The following is a 19,845-nucleotide window of genomic DNA, read 5'->3' as shown; positions in this document are numbered from 1 at the left end:
GGGAGAGGGAGGGAGGGGCATGGAGAGGTGGAAAGAAAGAGAAATGATCGGAACACAAGTTTTGGAATTCTTCCGTTAAATTTATTCCAAAGTATTTTATTCTTTTTGATTCTGTGGTAAATGGAATTGTTTTCTTGATTTCACTTTGGTTTGCTCATTGTTTCTTTGTAGAAATAAAATTGATTTTCACATATTGATCTTGTGTCCTGCAACTTTGCAGAACTCATTTATTCTAATCGTTTTCTAGTCGATATTTGAGGCTTTTCTATATGCAAGATTCTGTTACCCACAGTTAGAGGTCGTGTTACTCCTTCTTCTCCGATCTGGATGCGTTTCATTTCTCTTTCTTGCCTAATAGCCCTGTGGCCAGAAGTGGGAGAGCAGGTGTGCTTGTCTTGCTCCTGATTGTAATGAGAGGGCATTTAGTCCTTGACCATTAAGTATGATGCTAGCTGTGGATTTTACAGAGATGCCCTTTATCAGGTTAAGCAAGTGCCCTTCTGTTCTGAGTTTGTTGAGTTTTTCCATCATGAAAGGATATTTAAGTTTGTCAGATGCTTTCTGTGTCTGTTGAGATGATCGCGTGGTTTTGTCCTTTATTCTGCTTTTATAGTGTGTTACATTGATGGATTTTTGTATGCTGAACCAACCTTGCATTCTCGGGATAAATCTCATCTGATCATGACGTATAATCCTTTTTATAAGTTGCTAGATTCTGTTTGCTAGTATTAGGTGGAGGATTTTTGTGTCCATATTCGTAAGAAATATTGGTCTCTTTTTTTCCTTCTTCTTGTGATGACTGGTTTTAGTATCAGGATAGAACTGGCTTTATAAAGTAAGTTAGGAAGGGGAAGTGTTCCTTCCTGTTCTATTTTTTTTTAATTTTAAGACTTTGCTATCAATTCCTTATTAATTAAAATGTTTTAATTGAAATATATTTGACATATAACATTATGTAAGTTAAATGTGTATATGTTAATTTGATACATGTGTATACTGTGGTATGATAGCCCTGGAGTGGTAACACCTCTATCATGTTACATAATTATCTTTTTTTTTTAGTAGTTGGAATAATTACTTTTAGTCTCTTAGCAAGTTTGATGATTATAATTCAGTGTTGTTATCTGTATTCACTCTACTGTGCATTAGATCTGTGGGGCTTATTTACTGCTTGTTGCAAGTTCACCAATTCTTTTAAATGTTTGGTACAATTATCCAGTGAAACTCTCTGGGCCTGGGCGTTTTGTGGGAAGTTTTAAAAGTACTAATTCAGTCTTTTACTTGTTATAGATCTATTCTGATTTTCTATTTCTTCCTGAGTTAGTTTCAATAGAAGTTCTTTCTTAGAATTTGTCCATTTAATCTGTTATTTAATTTGTTGGCATATAATTGTTCTTGGTATTCCCTTATAATCTTTTTGACTTCTGTAAAGTTGGTGGTAATGATCTCTCTTTAATTCTTGACCTTAGTAATTTGACTCTCCTCCCTTTCTCTCTCCTTCTTGTTTTGGTTCTTCCAGCTCAAGGTTTGTCCATTTAATTGGGTTTTTTTCCCCAAAGAGCCAACTTTTGGTTTTGTTGATTTTTCTCTATTGTTTTTCTAGTCCCTATTTATTTCCACTTTAGTATTTATTATTTCTTTCCTTCTGCTTATTTTGGGTTTAGTTTGCTTTTTTTTTTAGTTTAAGATAGAATTAATTTATTGATGAGGTATTTCTTCTTTTTTTAAGTTGACGTATAGTTGATCTTCTTTTTAAATATAGCATTTACAGCCATAATTTCCTTGTAAGGAATGCATTAGCTGCATCCTGTAAGTTTTGGTATGTTGTGTTTTTGTTTGCATTTTGGTCTTAAAATATTTTTAAATTTCCTTCAGGATTTCTTCTTTGACTCATCTGTTATTTTTGAGTTTGTTGTTTAATTTCCACATATTTGTGAATCCCCCAAATTTCCTTCTGTTATTGATTTTTAATTTAATTCCATTGTAGTTGGAGAACATATTTTGTATTATTCCAGTCATTTTATTTTATTTTATATTTAAAAAGAAATACATTTATTTATTTATTTATTTTTGGCCGCATTGGGTCTTTGTTGCTGCTTGCGGGCTTTCTCTAGTTGGGGCGAGCGTGGGCTACTCTTTGTTGTGGCACGCGGGCTTCTCATTGCAGTGGCTTCTCTTTTTGTGAAGCACAGGCTCTAGACATGTGGGCTTCAGTAGTTGTGGCACACGGGCTCAGTAGTTGTGGCTTGCGGGCTCTAGAGCGTGGGCTCAGTAGTTGTGGCGCGCGGGCTTAGTTGCTCCTCAGCATGTGGGATCTTCCTGGACCAGGGATCGAACCTGTGTCCCCTGCATTGGCAGGTGGATTCTTAACCACTGCACCACCAGGGAAGTCCCTATTCCAGTCATTTCAAATTGAGGCTTGTTTGATGGCCTGGCTGATGGTCTCTCTTAGAGAACGTTCCATGTGCACTTCAGGACGATGTATATTCTGCTGTGGTCAGGTGGAGGTGGAGGCGTGTCTGTTAGGTTTGTAGTGTGGTCAGGTCTCCTCTTCCCTTTTTCCTCTGTCTAGTTGTTATGTCCGTTACTAAAAGTGTGTATTGAAATCTTCAGCTACCTTTAGATTATTTGTTTCTCTTTTCACTTCTGTCAGTTTTTGCTTTTTATATTTTGGGGCACTGTTGTTAGGTGCATATGTTTATCGTTTTATCATACTGATAGATTGGCCCTTTTATCATTATAAAATTTTCCTTCATTTCTAGTGACGTTTTTGTTTTAAAGTCAATTTTTTTCTGACAGTAGTGTAGCTACTGAAGATCTCCTATGATTGCTGTTTGTATGGCATATCTTTTTCCACTTTGCTTTTGACTTCTTTGTATCTTTGAATCTAAAGTACGTCTCCTGTGGACAGCATATAGTGGATCGTTTAAAAAAACTCATTCTGGCAATTCTGCCCTTTGATTGGATTGTTTAATTCATTCACATTTAACGTTATTGTGATATGTTTAGATTCACACCTGCCATTTCAGCTTCTGTTTTCTATCCTCATGTCTACCCTAACCCCCAACTGTTCCTTCTTTACTGCTTTCTTTTGTATTAAGTGAACATTTTCTAGTGTAATATTTTAATTCCTTTAATGAGCCTTAAATATATATATATATAGACACACATACATATGTGTGTGTGTGTGTGTGTATACTACATTATATCACATTATATTATATTATATTATGTTATTTTCTTGGTGGTTGCTCTAAGGCTTATGATATGCATCTTACCAGAATCTACTTCAGACTTATACTAACTTAATTATTTAATCAGTTAAGAGAGGAAAGGAGAAGAACTACGCACATATACTGTCTTTTATAATTACCTACATAATTACCTTTACCTATACTTTTTGTTTTTCTCAAGTGGATTATAATTATTGCCTGATGTCTCTTTCTTTCATCATGAAGAACTTATTTTTTGTATTCCCTGTAAGATGGGTCTGCTAACAAGAAATTCTCCCAGTTCTTTTTTATCTGGAAATGTCTCTATTTTGCCCTTGTTTTAAAAAAAATTTTTTTGCAGGAATTTCCTGGTGGTCCAGTGGTTAGGACTCCACGATCTCGTTGTTGAGGGCCCGGGTTCAGTCCCTGGTTGGGGAACTAAGATCCCACAAGCTGTGCAGCCAGGATAAAAGAACAAAGTTTTGCTGGATGTAAGAATCTTGGTTGACAGTTTCTTTGCTGCATTTCAAATATGTTACTCATTATCTCTTGCTGATTTCTTTCTTTTTTTTTTAAGTTAATTTAGTTTTTTAATTTTGGGCTGCATTGGGTCTTCGTTGGTGCACATGGGCTTTCTCTAGTTGCGGTGAGCAGGGGCTGTTCTCACTTGCGGTACGTGGGCTTCTCATTGTGGTGTCTTCTCTTGATGCAGAGCACGGGCTCTAGGCACGCGGGCTTTAGTATTTGTGGCACATGGGCTCAGTAGTTGTGGCTCGAGTGTTCCAGAGCGTGGGCTCAGTAGTTGTGGTGCACAGGCTTAGTTGCTCTGCAGCATGCGGGACCTTCCCAGACCAGGGCTGGAACCCTTGTCCCCTGCATTGGCAGGCGATGCTTAACCGCTGCACCACCAGGGAAGTCCCTGATTTCTTTCTTCTTTGTTTATTTTTTGGCTGTGCCACGCGGCTTGCAGGATCTTAGTTCCCTGGCCAGGGATTGAACCCAGGCCCTTGGCAGTGAAAGCATGGAGTCCTACCCACTGGACCGCCAGGGAATTCCCTCTCTTGCTGTCTTTTTCTTTGGCATTCAACATTTAGACTGTGGTATTCCGTGAGGGTGTAGTTCTCTTTGTACTTATCCTTTTTGGAACTTGTTAAGCTTCTTGGGTGTGTAGACTGATATTTTCATCAAATCTGGGAAGTTTTTGGTCATTATTTCCTAGGCTGTTTTCCTCTCCTTTGTCCTCTCTTCAGTGCTCCCGTCACACACACGTTGGTGCGCTGACTATTGTTCTGTGTGTCTCTGTTCAGTTTTCTGAATTCCATTTTCTCATTCTTCTTCACATGCATGATCTTTATTGATCTGTGTTCAAGTTTGCTGAATCTTCCACCAGCTCAGCTCTATTGTTGAGCCCCTTATTGTGCTTTTTTTTTTTTTTTACCTCAGTTACTGGACTTTGCAACTCCAGAATTTTCATTTGGCTCTTTTTAGTAATTTCTACCTCTTTATTGCTGTTCTCTGTTTGATGAGACATTGTCAGTATACTTCTTCCTTTCATTCTTCATGTACGGTTTCCTTTAGTTCTTTGGACATATTTGTAATGGCTGCTTTGAAGTCTTTTCTGCTGAGTCCAATGGTTCTGTCCCTTCAAAAGCAATGTTTCCTTCTTTTTCTTTTCTTTCTTCTTCTGTGTATGGGCCACTTTCCATACATACTTTGTTGAAAACTGGCTGTTTGAGGTAAAATACTGTAGCAACTCTGGACACTGACCCCACCCTGCTTGGGGGCCTGTTTGGTGTCTGTGTGTTTAGTGACTTGGCTGGATGGCTGCCCTCTTAGAGTCCCTCCCCCCCTCCCCCGCCAGGCTGGCTGTGGACCTGCTGTCTTTGACTGTCCTTGGCCCCCCTGTTAAGCTGCTCCGGGGTCTGCCACCACTGATTAACAACTGATTGCTCTGTTGGTTTTGATAACGGCCTAGGCTGCGCAGCGCTCCAAGGTCTGATCCAGTTAAAGGCAGGCAGGGGTGGCCTGAGGCCCGCCTTTGACAGTTGCTGTGTCCAGGAGGGCGGCTCTTGCTGCCTCTCTCTGATAAACGGCCAGCTTCCCCTCAGTTGCCCTCCGGCAGTTTACCTATTGTGTTTGTCTGTGCCCCTCCCGGCAGGTTACCTGTTGTGTCTGTGCCCTTAGGCTTGAGCCTGTTCCAAGCAAGGTACCCCTCTGGGGGGAGCTGTGGAGCGCTCTGTTCTCACCCCTCCACCTCCAGGGCAGACCCTCTGAACCCTTGCTCTGGAGCTGGAGGCCGGGCAGCGGTGGCCCTTGTTGGGGTGACTGCAGTGCTCTAAGTGCAGGCACTGGGGGTTGTAGCCCCTGGTATTCCCGGCTTCCCCTCCAGTTGTGGGACCTCCACCCCATGAGCGCACTGAGGCAGGAGGGGTATTCTGTACCTGCTGCTCCTGGGGGCTGCGGGGAGGGGCCCCTCTGGGCTGCCCCCACCTGGGGTGATGCTGTCATCACTCGGGGGCAGGGCAGGAAGCAGGCCACGTCCAGGCTCTTTTCCCAAATAGTTGCCTCTCGGTTCCAGAGACTCACACCAGGGGGTGGAGAACCTCACGCCCTGTCCTGGACGGCCCGTCCCCTCCCAGGTAGCACTTTTGAATGAGGGTGTGTCCCCTCTCAGTGGTCAGTCCTGCCCAGCTAGGGGGTCGGTGGGGCCTTCGGCTGGGTCTCTGAGTCTCTGGGCCGTGGCCTGCCTGCTTTGGATGAGCGCATATGGGATGAAAGGTGGGTTCGAAACGTGAGCCAGGCTCTGTAGGCTGAGAGGGCATTTATACTCGTGCACCAGATCGCTGGCTACCCTCGCTGAGTCCTGTGTCGTCCCTGGTCATTTGGATAAAGTGAAGCTGGGGGCCAGGAAGGGTCTGCACCACCTATCTGGAGCCCAGCCGGGCCGTGCCCTGGGCCTTCTCAGATGGCCCTGTGCTCCCATGGGGGCTGGCGCACCTGGGTGGGCTTCCCTCCAGGTCAGCCCCTATCTGGAGCCCAGCCGGGCCGTGCCCTGGGCCTTCTCAGATGGCCCTGTGCTCCCATGGGGGCTGGCACGCCCTCGTTCTTTGCTGGAGGGTGAGCCCTGGACATGGGCTCGGAGGTCAGGGCTGTGTCCCAGGGCCCAGCGGGCACTTCAGAGGCGTATAAACGGGTGAATGAGACAGCGGTGGGGTTAAGAGCCGGGTTTCAGTTTGAACCAGGGCTTTGAAGGGATGGAAGGTTGGCACGTGAGGGTCTTCTGAGAACGGGGCCATCCCGAGGGTGGCCTTGCCCCCGGGAGTGCGGCGCGTGGGGAGCCCCCTTGGTGGTGTCCCCGCCACGGGGCTCGCGCGCTCTCCCCACGGGGCCGGGGCCGGAGCGCACGGGGCCCTCCGGCGGTCACTCGTGTCTTCCCGGGAGCGGGTCGCACGGGGGCGCGCGCGGGCCGCCAGGCCAGGATTGAGCGTCAGTTGCTGCGGAGCCGTAACTGCCCGTGGTTAATAGGGTCTCGGCTTTAATGGAAGGGGCGGGCCCCGGGCTGTGGGCGGGACGGGTCCGGGCCCCCATGGCGGGCCCGGGAGGCGGTGGTGCCGGTTGTGCCTGTTTTCCATGGCCTTGGACGGCGACGCGAGGAGCGGACCCGACAGCCCAGTCCGGTGGCAGCAAACCGGCCTCGGCATCAGCCGTGCTGCCGGCCAGGTCCAGGCGTCCGGGGTCAGAGGGCAGTGCCCACAGCGTCCCCAGAAGCCTCCTTCCTCTTTGAAATGTGACCTCACGATTTGAGAGGACCAAGTTCTTGCATTGAGATAGGTGAGCGGTTTGTGTATTTTAAAAAATCAACTTCGTGGAGGTGCAGTTTACATACAGCGGAGCCCCACTTGGAGGGAGTGCGCTCTAGAAAAGTCGCTGGGGGCGCAGGGGGCTCCTGGGCCGGCCGGCTGGTGCGTGTCCCTCGCAGGTACCCGGTGAGGACCCGCGATCCTGCCTGGGGAGGGCCCCGTGTGCCGGCCGGAGCAGAGGCCCAGGAAGGGCTGCCCGGACACGGCTGCAGGTTGCGTGTGGCGGTACCTGGGGTGTCTGCGCGCTGTTCCTGCTTTTCTCTCACTAAGGAAAGCACCAGGCTGAGTGCGGCGACCCAGGTCGGCTCCGTGGCGCAGCGGCTTCTGTGTCTGGAGCCGCATTCAGAAACCTCCCCTGGGTCTCTGCTCTTCTCACCGGTGGCCGGTCTACACCCTCTTTGGCCAGATGTCTTCCATATTCGTTTGGAGCATAAAACCACAATCCGTTAAGAAACCGAGTCTTTCTTGCCACTAGGACACAGTCTCCTGGTGCAGATTCTCCAAATGGTAAATCACGTCTTAACCCAGAAGTGATGGGACTGAACAAGGAAGGGATGGATTTGTGGATCCAGGGAAGCCTCAGACCTTCTTAGTAACATTTCAATAATTGCGAAGCTTCAGGGATGTGCTCTTCACCATCAGGTGTCTTTAGAGGCAGGTAGGGAGCAGGTGAGCTGGATGCGTCTGAGGCCACACGTGGCTCGGCCCCCAGTCCTGGGCACCTCCCTTCAGCTCTCAACGCCTTGTCTTCAAGTCTTGCCTTCTTGTCTGGAAACCACATCCCGGGACATCCCCACATCCCAGGAGGAAGCATATCCTGCCTGAGTTTGGGGCTCGCTGCGGAAATGGTGACGGGGTGCAGTTTATGTTAACACCTCCAGTTCCTCGGGCCTCCTCCTGGCGGTGTTCTGCCCGTGTTCCTGTTCTCTGAGCACCGTCTGCTCACGCCTGCACCTGCACTTGACAGTCCCGGCACAGCAGGGCGCGGGGGCCCCAGGGGGGGACGGTGTGGCTCCTTTTGAGGAGTCGGGGTGCCCGCCCTCCCCTGTGCCTGGGCCAGCACCAGTTTTTCTGAAAGGGAATCCAGACCTCTCTTCTTTGTTAGCTTCGTTTTTTAAATTATTAATGAGAAAATCTGACATGGGAATCTCTAAAGAAGTAGAAAAAATGTTTGGTCACATCTGATTACAGATCAGGAATCTACTTTTGATTAAGCAGCTTCTGTGTTCCTCTAACTTTTTCTGACTAAACTCTGCAAATTTCATTTCATGCTTTCTATATCTACCCAGTGGTATCTTCAGCTGACATTTTTCCTTATGTAATTCCTACTTTTTTCTCCCTACTGCTTGATTTAATTCACCGCAACACATCAGTTACGGTTGATGGGTAGATGGGTCGCTGAATGGATTTTAAGTTGTCCAGGATTCCAACGACAGCACCTAAGACTTGAAGTTTAAAAGAACTATTTTTAATTTCAGCATTAGAAAATATATTTACTAAAGTGGGTATTTACATCTGTATCTATGAAAAGCAAATCATATATATGAAAAACTTTATTACACATTAAATTTATTTTTAAGATATAATTTACATATCACAAAATGTACCCTGAAAATTTTTAAAGTTGAGATAAAAGTGGCACAAAGTCATCCATTTTAACCATTTGAAAGTTTACAATTCAGGGTTTTTGTTTTTTTTTTTACAATTCAGGGTTTTTTGTTTTTTTTTTTTTTTTTTTTACAATTTAGGGTTTTTTTTTTTTTTTTACAATTCAGGGTTTTTTAGTACATTCACAATGTTGTGCAGTCATCACCACTGTCTAATTACAGAACATTTCTATCACCCCAAAAAGAGACCCCACACCTCCCAATGTCCTTACGCCAAGCCCTGCCAACCACTCAACTGTTTTGCCCGTTTCGGACACTTCACATCAGGGAATAATACAATATGTGCCTTTGTGTCTGGATTCTTTCACTGAGCATAATATTTTCAAGATTTGTCCAGTTTGGAGCATGTGTCAGTCCTTAATTTCCCTTTTAAGGCTGAGTAATATTCCAGTGTATGGCTGGACCACATGTTGTTCATCCGTTCGTCCATTGATGGACATTTGGGTGGTTTCTACCTTTTGGCTGTCGTGAATAGTCCTGCTGTGAACATTCATAGGAAGGCTTCATGGAGCCATATGTTTTCAGGTCTTTTGGGCATTTACGTAGGAGTAGAGTTGCTGGGTCTGTGGTAACTCCATGTGGAATCATTTGAGGAGCTGCCAGCCTGCTTCTCAAAGTGGCTGCGCCGTGTTACATCCCAATCAGCCGCGTATGAAGGTTCCAGTTTCTCCACGTTCTCACCAAAACTTCTGTCTTGTTTATTTTTGCCACCATAGTAACTGTGACCTGACATCTCACTGTGGCTTTGACTCGCGTTCCCCTTACGATTAGTGACGCTGAGCATCTTTTCATGTGCTTGTTGGCCTCTCCCGGGAGCTGAGTGATGCTTGTTTTGTAGATTTCTCTGGTTTAGTGTCTCTCAGAGCTTCTCTTGGCCCTAACGTCGCGGGAGGTGACCCGGGACGCGTGTGTCCTCCCTGCAGCTGCGCCCGTGCTTCCTCTCCTGGCCCCTGCGTAACAGCCAGCGGTTAGAAGAGTCAGGTCCACAGGAGCCTCCTGGGTGCTGCCCTCCGGGGCTGCCTGGTCCTCGACCGTCGCACCGAGGATGTGCTGAGAGCACAGCCCCTGAGGGTTTCCTTAACTTGCGGCAAGATCAGAAGGCAGAGGAGTGGACGGGCTCCAGCTGTTCTCTCGTGGCTGCGTGACCTGGATGAAGCCTGTGTGGGAAGTGGCCGAGGGCTGGCTTGTGGTGGGAGGAGCCCCTCAGAGGGTCGGTGAGGCCCTGTGCGCCGGGGCTGCAGCCCGGGTGGGGTCTGGACACTGGCAGTTTCCTCGCGTGAGGATGCGCGGACCCCTCCTCGCATCCGAGGGAGCACGAGTGACAGTGACAGTCGGTCCGGGACCTGGGAGGGGCCTCGGTCTTAACCTCTGAACTGGGAAGCAGACCCCCTCCCTCATGCAAGCAGAACGGCAGGTGAAACTGCGCCAGTTCTCATCGACCCCCTGTGCAGCTCCGAACACTGAGCCGTGGGGGTGGGCTTCCTGGGACGGAGGGCCTGTCCCCCTGCCGCGTGGCTCGCTCCTCGCGCCCCTCTGAACTCCCGCCCCGTTTAAGCAGCTCCGTTTTCTTTTAGCAGCTTTACTGAGGTCTGATCAGCACATGACGGGCGCACTTGGTGTGCAGTTTTGGTCAGGTTGGGCATTATACAGCCTTCACCCAAATTAGGACAGTGAACATGACCGTCACCCCCCAGATTTTCCTCTTCACCCCCAGGCCCTAATCTACTTTCTCTCACTAGACACTCGTTTGCGTTTACTAGGATGTGACAGAACTGGAACTATGCAGGATGTACTGTTTTGCCTGGTTCCTTTCGCTCAGCGTAATTGTTCTAAAGTCTGTCCAGGTTGTAGAGTCTCAGCAGTTCGTTCCTTTTTACTGTTGAGTTATGTGGTTGCACTACAATGTGTGTGTTTATTAACTGGTTGATGGAAATTTGGGTCGTTTCCAGTTTTTGACTGTTACAGATGAAACTGCTGTGAATGAACCCTTGCGTACAGGTCTCTATATGAACATATGCTTTCTTTTCTCTTGGGTGTATACCTAGGAGTGGACTGGCTGGATCATATGGTAAGTGTATGTTTAATTTTTTAAGAACCTGTTGCACTGTCTTCCGAAGTTCTGTACCATTTTGCATTCCCACCAGCAGTGTGTGAATTCCAGTTGCTTTGCATCCTCATCAATACTTTGTATGGACCTTTTTTAAAAAAATTTTTAGCCATTCAGATAGGTATGTGGTGGCATTTCATCGTTGTCTTAACTTGCATTTCATTAATGATGTCGAGCATCTTTTCGTGTGCTTGTTGTCATCCTTATATCTTCATTGGTGAAGTATCCAAATCTTCTGTCAATTTAACGATTGTTCTTATTGAATTTTGAGTTTTTAACGTTTTGGATACGGGTGTTTTTATCAGGTACATGGTTTGCAGTATTTTCTCCCCGTCTGTGGTTTGTCTTTTCATTCTTTTAGTGGTTTCTTTTGACGAGCAGAAGTTTTAAATTTTTATGAAGCCCAGTTTATCAGTTTGTTCTTTTATCGGTTGTGCTTTTAGTGTCAGGTTTAAGGCATCTTTGTCAAACTCGAGGGCACAAAGGTTTCTCCCTATTTTTTTTTCCTGGTGGTTTTGCGGTTTTAGGTTTTACGTTTAGATCTGTGATCTAATTATCTGTGAGTTAATTTTTGTTCACAGTGTGAGGTGTGGCTCCAACGTTGTTGTTTTTGCATATGGATGTCCAAAGACCGTCTTTTTTCCCCACTGAATCACCTTTGCATCTTTGTCAGAAGTCAGCTGTCTGTGTGTGGGGTCCATTTCTGGACTCTGCTCTGTCGCATTGATTTGTTTCTCGATTCCCATGCCAGCACCCACTGTCCTGATCGCTGTGGCTTTTTGGTGCTGAGTCTTGGAATCAGGTAGCGTCAGTCCTCCAACTTGGTTCTCTGTTCTACGTGCTTTGCATTTCTATATGAATTTTAGAATCCATTTGTCGTTTTCTACAAAAAGCGTGGTAGGGTTTTGATTGGGATTATCTTGAATCTATAGATTAATTTGGGGAGAATCGACATCTTTATGACTGTGCCGAAAGTGTTAACACCGGAGGCCTGGGACTGCTGTCCTTAGGAAAGCCTGCTTGCCAAGTTGGCCCCTGGCTGACGTCTGGGAACTTGGAGTTTGGCATACTTCCCGTCATTCTCAACGATGAGAGGGGCTTTCTGTGCTTCAGCTGTCTGGACACCTGCTTTCCTTCTGGAAGTCTGGGATTTTGGTGTGTGCTAGGCAGAGGGTGTCTACGTGACCAGCCCCCAGTAAAAGCTCTGGGCACCGAGTCCTTAATGAGCTTCCCTGGTGATCGTCCGTTGCTGGAGGAATCAAGCTCATCCGAGGGAGGGTCCTGGGAGAGGCTCCTGGGAGCTCACACCTGGAGTCCTCCAGACGCCGCCCCATCTGCCCCTCCCTTTGTGGATTTTGCTTTATATCCTGTGGTATAATCATCACGGCTGCGGCTCTGGAGACATGCTGGGTGACTCCTCCTGAAAGATCATCGGACCTGGGGTTGGTCTTGGAGACTCCCGCCACAGCAGTGTTGAGACGCCAGCGCAGAAGCACCGTGTAGCTCTCCACTTACGTCTGCTTTCATTTCCCTCAGCAATGTTTTGTAGTTTTCAGTGTGCCCATCTTGCACAGTGTCAGATTTATCCCTAAGTACTTCATATTTTTTTATTACCGTATCATGTATGGTATTGTTTATTAAATCTCAGTTTCTGATTGTTCATTGCTAGTATGTAGAAATGCAAGTTACTTTTGTGTATCGATCTGATAGCCTGCAACCTTGCTGAACTCATTTATACATTCTGATGGATCTAATCCATGATGCAGATCACGTCATCTGCAAAAAGGGATAGTTTTACTTCTTCCTTTCCCACCTGGATGCCTTCTACTTCTTTCTTTTTTTTTTTTTTTTGCCGGGTTGCTCTGGATAGAAACTCCAGCAGTGTTGATTAGAAGTGGTAAGAGTGAGCATACTTGCTTTGTTCTTGATCTTAGGGAAAAGCACACTTTTGTTTATCCCCTGCCTACCTTAGTGTAATTGTCATACAGTTAACTTTTCATGTGCTAAAGCCCCATGCGACATTGCTCTTATTTTGTTTAAATAGTCACTTATCTATTAATAAGATTTAAATGATACGAAAAAAATCATATATATTCACCCACTTATTTACCATTTCCAGTGGTCATTTTTTTAAATTGATTTATTTAATTTATTTTATTTTCGGCTGCATTGGGTCTTCGTTGCTGCACACGGGCTTTCTCTAGTTGCAGCGAGCAGGGGCTACTCTTCGTTGTGATGCGCGGGCTTCTCATTGCGGTGGCTTCTCTTGTTGCGGAGCACGGGCTCTAGGCATGCAGGCTTCAGTAGTTGTGGCACGCGGGCTCAGTAGTTGTGGCTCATGGGCTCTAGAGCACAGGCTCAGTAGTTGTGGTGCACGGGCTTAGTTGCTCTGTGGCACGTGGGATCTTCCCGGACCAGGGCTGGAACCCTTGTCCCCTGCACTGGCAGGTGGATTCTTAACCACTGCGCCACCAGGGAAGCCCCCAATGGTCATTTTTGATTGGATGCCAGACATTGTGAATTTTACTTTGCTGAGTGATGGATATTTTTGTGGGCCTATAGATTTTCTTGAGCTTTGTTCTAGGGTGCAGTTAAGTAACTTGGAAACAGTTTGATCTTTTTATTTTTAAAAAAGATTTATTTATCTTGTTTATTTTTGGCTGCATCAGGTCTTAGTTGCAGCACGCAGGATCTTCGTTGAGGCAGGCGGGATGTTTCGTTGTGGTGCATGGGCTTCTCTCTAGTTGTGGCATGTGGGTTTTCTCTTCTCTAGTTGTGGCACGCAGGTTCCGGGGCCTGTGGGCTCTGTAGTCGTGGTGCATGGGTTCCAGAGTGTGTGGGCTCTGTAGTGCGTGCAGCTCACGGGCTCTAAGTTGAGGCGGGTGAGCTCAGTAGCTGTGGCACGCGGACTTAGTTGCCCCGTGGCTTGTGGGGTCTTAGTTCCCTGACCAGGGATCGAACGTGCGTCCCCTGCACTGTAAGGCAGATTCTTTACCTCTGGACCTCCAGGGACGTCCCAGTTTGATCTTCTTAGATCTTGCTTTTAAGATTAGTTCAGCGGAACCAAAGCAGTGCCCAGCCTGTTCCCTACTGCTGGGGCAAGTTGCCCCTGTGCTCTGCCTAACGCCTGTGTGTTTTGAGGTTTCCCAGGCTGGCTGGGGTGAGGGATGCTAATGTGAACCCTCTTGGTTCCCTCGCTGGTGGGGGCCCCGCCGAGTCCTTCAGGGCCATTCTGCAGGCGCTTGGCCCCCACACGGCCCTCCCTCCAGCTCCGAGACCTGCGCACTCCACCTGTTCATTCCCAGACCAGCTCGTTCACCCAGGCTGTCTGCCGGCTTGGCTGTGAGGGGCCCACTTCCTGTCCCGTGTCCTGGGAACTCGCAGGATACAACTGGGACAGTTTGGGGCGCACCACGCCTGCTTCCCATCTCAGAGGTCACTGTCCTTCGCTGCCCAATTTCCAGGGTCTTACTGGGAACTCGCAGGGTACAACTGGGACAGGTTGGGGCGCACCACGCCTGCTTCCCATCTCAGAGGTCACTGTCCTTCACGCCCAGTGTCCAGGGTCTTACAAGGATGTATTTTGCCCATTTTTGGTCCAAAACTCCGCGTATTTTGACCGTGTTTTGGTTGTTTGGGAGAGTAAATGTGGCCCCTTTGCCCCATCTTGGCTGGAAAGAGAAGTGGCAGCTCAGTTCTCACTTTTCTGGCCTTTGTATTCTTCTAAGCACCGCTAGCCGCTTAGGTGTAAATGCCCAGCTAGTATGGGTTTTTGTTCCTGTCCTACAGCCTGGAATTTGCCAGAGTGGAAGGATGATTAACCTTTCTTCTCAGGGCGGTGGTGACTGTGACGGGCTGTTCGCTCCGCTCCTTTGCTCTGGTGCGAGCTGCCACTGTGGGTGTCCCAGGGAGTCCCCACCCCTCCCCGCTAGGGGCACCAGCTGTCCCCCTGCTGCTCTGGGGGGCCCCGCTTAGATGGCTCCGTTTGTGGTAAACGGCTTAGGGTGTGCTCGGCTTACCGGTGCCTGTTTTTTAGGAAGGGCCTGTGCCTTGATTTTCAGTGAACATCATAGGCTGAGTGAGTTGACAGGCTTGGATGGGGTTGGATGGGCCACAGAGAGGGACAGTGACCGCATCTGAAGCCCACGTGCATCAAGTCACGCTGTTGCCATGGAAACACAACTGGGCATCTGTGGGGCTCTCGTCTTCTTCTTCTTTTTTTAATTAATTAATTTTATTTATTTTTGGCTGCGTTGGGTCTTTGTTGCTGCGCGTGGGTTTTCTCTAGTTGCGGCAACCGGGGGGCTACTCTTCGTTGCAGTGCACAGGCTTCTCACTGCAGTGGCTTCTCTTTCGCAGAGCACTGGCTCTAGGCGCGCGGGTTTCAGTAGTTGTGGCACGTGGGCTCAGTAGTTGTGGCTCACAGGCTCTAGAGTGCAGCTCAGTAGCTGTGGCGCACGGGCTTAGTTGCTCCGCACCGTGTGGGATCTTCCCGGACCAGGGCTCGAACCCGTCTCCCCTGCACTGGCAGGCGGATTCTTAACCACTGCGCCGCCAGGGAAGCCCAGCTCTCATCTTCTTGATCTCATCACACTTTGCCTTCCTCTTTTGTCTCAGATACATGGTAACTTTTGTGAAAATGCACGTGAGGGTCCTTTTTCCTTCCTCTGGCAGTTCACTGCTGTATCTCGTAAAGGGCCAGGTGCTCCCGGGTGCTGGCACGTTTCCCTGGAACTTCAGAAACAGTGGTCAATGCAGCTCCTGGAAGAGACGATTCCCCTGCTTGTGATACAGGCAGAGGCAGACTTCTGGGAAGTGGGCATTGATCATGACAGGTCCTCTGTCCCCGATGACTAGCTCCTATCCCACCTCCTCTGAGCCACACTTCCTCCTGCCCTTTCCCGTTCTCAGGGACCTTTGTCCTCACCCCCCGGAGGGCGTGTGGCGGTCCCCGTGCGGCGGTCCCTGTGCAGCAGTGGCCTTGGAGGCATCGACCTCTTGGATCTTGTTCTCTGAGGCGGCCAAGTGCTGTTTGCCAAATGAGCGTTGAATTGGGCAGCTTTCCACCTCGTTGGGAATCCATGCTTGTTGGTGATGCTGCCTGTTACAGTCATTCGGGCCCTTTGAGGAGACACCTTGAGTTACTCGTTCAGAACATGCTTACTTGGGCCCACCTCTTCCTGAGCATAGACCTGTGAGCGAGCTGCATGACTTTTTGTTTCCAAGCCCCCGCACTCAGACGCGGGGCCCGGTGGCGCTGCCGGGCCGCCCTCACGTCCCCCCCCCCCCCGCCCCCGCCCCGCCCGCCTCTGTGCCCGCCCGCGTCACTCACCCACTCGCCCGGGCTGCCGGCTGGTTCCGAGTGGGGTCCTTGCGCGGGGACAGCACTTCAGCTGCAGCAGGTGGGTGCGGGTCTCAGGTCGGGTTTACTGAAGGGGCGCGTCCCAGCGACTGCAGTGGCTGAGGTGCGCAGCCCGGACCCTCGTCACCACCACAGCAGTGGATGCTTGGGCGAGGGGCTGTCGGATGAGAATTTGACAGCTGGGATGCCTGAGCGCTGCTGTTGGACTCTGACCCACGTGGTTGAAGTTTTATAAACCTGAACGGCAGGAATTACGCTCATTTCCACAGGTCACCACGGTGAGTCACGGTGAAAAGGGCCGTGTCTCCTGGGTTCTCGAAGTGAATTGTTGGCGCCTAATCCTTCGGAGGGGGCAGTTTCCTGAGCATCGAGTCCCGGGAGCTGGCGCGCGCTGTGCGTCCTGCCGGCTCGCCCGCCCAGGGCCCCCTGGCTGGTGCCAGGCTGATGGGAGGAGGCCGATCCGTCCGTCCTGCTGGGGGCTCATGTGCCTGTACATAGTCCTTGCTTTCAAAAGGAATTCTTTACAAATGTATCCAAGAGGCTGTGTTTTCTGCCACAGATGAGCTTCATTCCATAAAATGCAGCTTTGTGTTTTCGAGCGTAAACGCAGATTGCTCGACAGACTTAATACAGCCAGGCGCTCTGGCGAACGGCAGCCATGTGAGCGAGCTCTCTGGAGGTGGCAGCGGGGCTCCCGGCCCCTCCGCGCTCCCACGGACGCCGTCCCCCCCATCGTGACCCGCTTCTGGTCCTTGTGTCCCTCCTGGCAGTCTGTCGTGGTGAACGCAGGGAGGGGTGCTGTCCTCAGCGTCAGCGGAGCAGGGGGCTGACAGGACGCGGACTCCCCCGAGCGCCTGTGGGGTGACCTCGACATTCGCTGTGCCGTTTCTGGCATTTGTGTGGATGGTTTTTTGGCTACAACGGCTTTGCAGAACCTGCCTGTGACGCAGCGGGATGTGGACCGGCAGACCAGGGGCCCGGGATGGCCTGAAGAGAGCTAGCGAGAAGTCGGAGGTGGCCAGGTGGGCCCCCTGCGGCCTCCCTGAAGCCAAGGTGAAGCCCCAGGCCTGACCCTCCCTGCGGGTGGGGGGCGCGCAGAGATGCCGTGGCTCTGGCACGGCCCCTCTCTGGGCACCATTCTTCTGTCCAAGCTCGCGCTGACGTCCTGTAGCCTCAGGACTGGGTGTACAAATATCTCTTCGAGTACCTGTTTTCGGTTCTTTCGGGTGTATGCCCGGAAGTGGAATTGCTGGACCATACAGTAATTCTGTGTTTAATTTGTTGAGAAACTGCCGTCCTGTTCTCCGCAGCGGCTGCGCCAATTCACATCCCCACCGGCAGTGCACGGGCTCCCTCTTCCCGCCTCCTCGCCAACACTTGTTATTCCTTGTCTTTTTGATGATGGCCATTCTGACAGGTGTGAGGTGACATCTCATTGTGGTTCTGATTTGCATTTCCCTGATGATTAGTGATATTGGACATCTTTTCATGTACCTGTCGCCCACTTGTATGTCTTCTTTGGAAAAACTTTTATTCAATTCCTCTGCCCACTTTCATTTTTATTTTTTTATTTTTTAATAAATTTATTCATTCATTTATTTATTTTTGGCTGTGTTGGGTCTCCGTTGCTGTGCCGGTTTTCTCTAGTTGTGGCGAGCGGGGCTACTCTTTGTTGCAGTGCACGGTATTCTCATTGCGGTGGCTTCTTTTGTTGCGGAGCACGGGCTCTAGCACACAGGCTTCAGTAGTTGTGGCTCGTGGGCTCAGTAGTTGTGGCTTGCAGGCTCTAGAGCGCAGCCTCGGTAGTTGTGGCGCACGGGCTTCAGTAGTTGTGGCTCGCGGGCTCTAGAGCACAGGCTTGGTAGTTGTGGCGCACGGGCTTCAGTAGTTGTGGCTCGCGGGCTCTAGAGCACAGGCTCAGTAGTTGTGGCGCACGGGCTTAGTTGCTCCATGGCATGTGGGATCATCCCGGACCAGGGCTTGAACCCGTATCCCCTGCACTGGCAGGCGGATTCCCAATGATTGCGCCACCAGGGAAGTCCCATTCTGCCCATTTTTAATGGAGTTGTTTGTTTTTGGATGTTGAGTGGTCTGGTTGTGTATACATTTTGGATATTAACCCCTTACAAGGTAGTAAATATTTCCTCCCATTCCATAGTTTGCCTTTTTGTGTTGCCGATTGTTTCTTCTGCTCTGCAGAAGCTTTTTCTTTGTTTCTTTTTCCATTAAAGTTTTAAAGGTTGCACTCCATTTACAAAGTATTGGCTATACTCCCTGTGTTGTACAGTACATCCCTGTAGCTGATCTTACACCCAGTAGTTTGTACCTTGCACCCTCCCACCCCTGTATTGGACGCAGCCCCCCACCGTAACTACTAGTTTGTTCTTTATATCTATGAGTTGCAGAGGCTTTTTAGTTCGATGTAATTTCACTTGTTTATTTTTGCTTTCGTTGCTTGTGCTTTTGGAATCACATCCAAAAAATCGTTGCCAAGACCCACATCAAGGAGCTTTTTGCCTAGAAGCACAGAAGTTTAAGATTTATCTGTTTTTGCATTTGTTGCCTGTACTTTTGGTATATCTAAGAAATCGCTAACAAACTCAGTGTCATGATGCTTTCTCCCTGTATTTTCTTCTAAGAGTTTTCTAGTTTTATCTAGTATGTTTAGTCTTTGGTCCATTTTGAGTTAATTTTTGCACATGAAGGTAGGGGCCCAACCTCGGTCTCTTCTCAGAAACTTTTTGACACAGGTTTCCTGGTAGTCATTTACCAACTGACTTGCTCCCCGAGAACCTAAGATAGAAAGGCTTCCGATCGATTGACCACAGACCCAGCTTTCTGAAGTCCCCGCACACTCACCTGGTGTCCTCAGCTGTCCCTGTCCTGCCCGAGCTCTCAGCCCTGACCGTGTTCTCCCTGCTCCTCGGGCACAAAGACAGGACCTAATTCGGCAGGCCTGCGCGTCCTGCCCTGCCACACCCTCTCAGGCCCTCTGTCTTGGACGCCTGCGCGTGGGCCCGCTGTTCCGTGTCCTGCCCCCACACACGCAGGGCCACACACTGCAGCCGGGGCCTCTTCAGGGAGCAGCCAGGCGCAGGACCCTGAGGTCCTCAGGGAGGGGACCTCAGAGCCGCAGGCCGTGTCCATTCCGCCTCTGGCGCCCCTGCCTGCCCTCCCCCTTCCCAGCTCCGATGCCCACAGTGTCCTCACGTGGGGTTAGGTAGTGGGAGACCTGGATGTGGGGGACGGGGCGTGTGGTGCAGCCTGGACCCTCCCCCACGGCGCCTCCCGGCCCCCTGGACGGCCGACTCCTGGTGGCCTCGCCCGTGCTGGCAGCCCTTGCTGGGCCTTTTCCCGAAGGGGTGCCGGGCTCTGGACCTTACCAGTCTAAGGACGGGGTCAGGCTCGGCACGTCACACCCTCCCCGACTCCCTCCGTGTTTATCCCCGTTCCCTGACCTTCCCGGCCACCACGTCTGTGCCCAGGACCCCCGCGTGTCTCTGCCCGAGCCCAGGAAGCTCGTGTGGACTGCTCATTGTGTGAGTGCTTGTGAACTTGGTGTCGGCAGGACACGTCTGTGCGGCAAACGATAACATCGTACCAGCTGAGTGTGTGGTGATATCGTACATTTTTACTG

At 49.5% G+C, this 19,845-nt stretch overlaps 1 protein-coding gene across 3 annotated transcripts in view; it reads left to right on the top strand.

Moving 5' to 3' along the window:
- SLC66A2 (solute carrier family 66 member 2) overlaps positions 1–19,845 on the top strand; it is a 47,781-nt gene that overhangs the window by 13,387 nt on the left and 14,549 nt on the right. The gene's annotated exons all lie outside the window — the stretch shown is intronic.

Source organism: Delphinus delphis, chromosome 13, assembly GCF_949987515.2.
Source record: "Delphinus delphis chromosome 13, mDelDel1.2, whole genome shotgun sequence".
Lineage (NCBI taxonomy): Eukaryota > Metazoa > Chordata > Mammalia > Artiodactyla > Delphinidae > Delphinus > Delphinus delphis.
The sequence above is the reverse complement of the archived record's forward strand: the minus strand, read 5'-3'. Positions and strand labels throughout refer to the sequence as shown.